The sequence below is a fragment of the Pundamilia nyererei genome, unplaced genomic scaffold, assembly GCF_000239375.1.
Source record: "Pundamilia nyererei isolate P.nyererei 1_Seehausen unplaced genomic scaffold, PunNye1.0 scaffold00269, whole genome shotgun sequence".
Classification (NCBI taxonomy): domain Eukaryota; kingdom Metazoa; phylum Chordata; class Actinopteri; order Cichliformes; family Cichlidae; genus Pundamilia; species Pundamilia nyererei.
Genome location: NW_005187670.1, coordinates 416,518 through 418,749, shown reverse-complemented (window position 1 = coordinate 418,749; position 2,232 = coordinate 416,518).

Below are 2,232 nucleotides of genomic sequence, written 5' to 3'. Positions count from 1 at the left end.
CAGAGTTTGTGATAATGAATGTTTACCCACCAGAGCATCCCTCTGATTTTCTGATTCACATGTAAAATCAACTTCTTGTTCCTTTTTCTTTCATCTAAAGAGTGCAGCGGTGTTTTTAACCCAGTGCAGTTTATTATCGTTGTGTACTCCGAGGTATTTATAGTCCACATCGACCCCCTCGATTGAAACAGGGGTCACAGGTTTCCTGGTCCTCCTAAAGTACGTTGAGCTGCAAATAATTCTCTCGCACCACGTGACAAAGGAGTTAACCACAGCCCGCTACTCTGACTCATCACCCTCACCGATCCACCCAACCACCGCAGAGTCATCAGAAAACTTCTGAAGATGGCAGGTCTGTAATCCTGGGGCCAATGGGACGTGGCGTCTTTTGTACAGGAACGAGGCATGATGTCTTCCACAGCAATGGGACCCTCTGTAGACTCAGACTCAACATGAGCAGTTTATGAAAGACTCCACAAAGCTGGGGGAGCAGGCCTCGAGGACACGGGACTCCCACTGTCTGGTCCAGCAGACTTGCCTGAGTGGAGTCTCCTCATCTGTCTCTGAACCTGGTCATGAGTGAAAGTGACAGGCGGGGGAGCGTGTCAGGACTTTTACAGGAGGCTACGGTGCAGTGTGGAGACAGTGGGTGGCTGTGGACTGCAGGCTGACCACAGGTAATGCTGTGGGGGGAGCAACATACAAATGTGGACACAGAACAGTAGCACAGTATCACATATAGCACATATACTTCATAAATGCTCAGGGTCCTGGGTCGCTCACTTTTTACGTAGCCCAGCTGCTCGAGTTTTTTTGCTGGTTTACCGGCGACTGACGACTTGTTTAAACCACATCACTGTTTTAAAATGACACACAGCTTATCATCTTATAGTTCTAAAATCACTCTGTTGTTAATTCGTTTGCTAGATTAGCTGCTAGCATGCGCACTGTGTTGGAGGCTAGTTGCTAGCTAGTTAGCGATGCTACACACCTGTTACTCTAATAGTCCGTGTTATTGAAGGATTCAGAAGGATTCAGGACTCCTTATGTTTTTTTATCCATTTTTAGACAGCGATGAGATCAGCTGCACACTCTACAGAGGCCCAGAGTTACTGTTAATATCAACAATATAATGCTGTCCTTTGAGATTTTAACATAAGACTGTGAGTGTAATGGATCTAAAACTGTTTAAATCTGCAGAGCCCTCTACAGCCTGGTAACATGGAGACTTTAAAAACAGCAGCAGAACGTTTCAGTAGTGTAGTCTAATTTGTTCTTTTCATTTAATAATAGAGTCCATATTGATCCCTCAAAATTGTCCTCACACACTCAGGATCTGAAGTTCTTCTCTTGCATTTTTTCAGTGGATTAAAGTACACTACAGTACTTTAATCCATAGTTCCTGATTAACGAGGAGTTACTGAAGTACATGCTTTTAAAAAAGATGTTGCTCTCTTTACAGATGTTGCAAGAGACTGAAAACATGTTGTTGTTTGCACATATTTAATATTCAGCTCTGCACAGGAGCTGAAGCTGTTATGTGACGGCTGTGTGCAGACAGGAATAGGACCCAAGGTGCAGACTCCAGAGACAAACGTAAACTGAAACAGCTTTAATGCTGAACTCAAACATAACATAATGGGAAAAATCAAAATAAACTACCACCAGCAGACTGACAGCACACACAGCTGGTAAACGGTAGATCGCAACACAGACACAGAGAAACACAGGGCTTAAATACACAGAGGGAGCAATCAGGGAATGGGTAACAGGAGGGAAACACAGCTGGGCAAATCAGGCCTAACGAGACAAGAGGAAGCGAAACCAGATACATAACATCAGACAAGGACTTTCAAAATAAAACAGGAAACATGACACAGACTGAACTAAAGACACAGACTCACACGCACTGCAACAGAGGGAATGGAGATGTGGGACCAGGGCAGACACTGACTGGACACGGGGATATAGGAACTAAGGATACACAGAACTAGACAAGGGGATGCAGCTGACAGGGGAGACAGAGCGGTGGGTGTGGATAATTTTGCTGCAAAATACGGCAGAAGGGAGCGGCCGAAGAGTGAACTGTCAAAAGTAAGTACTGAATATGACGTCACTTATTTATGTTGTTTAATAACGAAGAACATTAAAACATGACTGTTGGCCACATGTCGGCAAAGTTATGTGACATTAGTGACGTTTGTACTAACTTGGTTTTAAAGCCTTTACTTT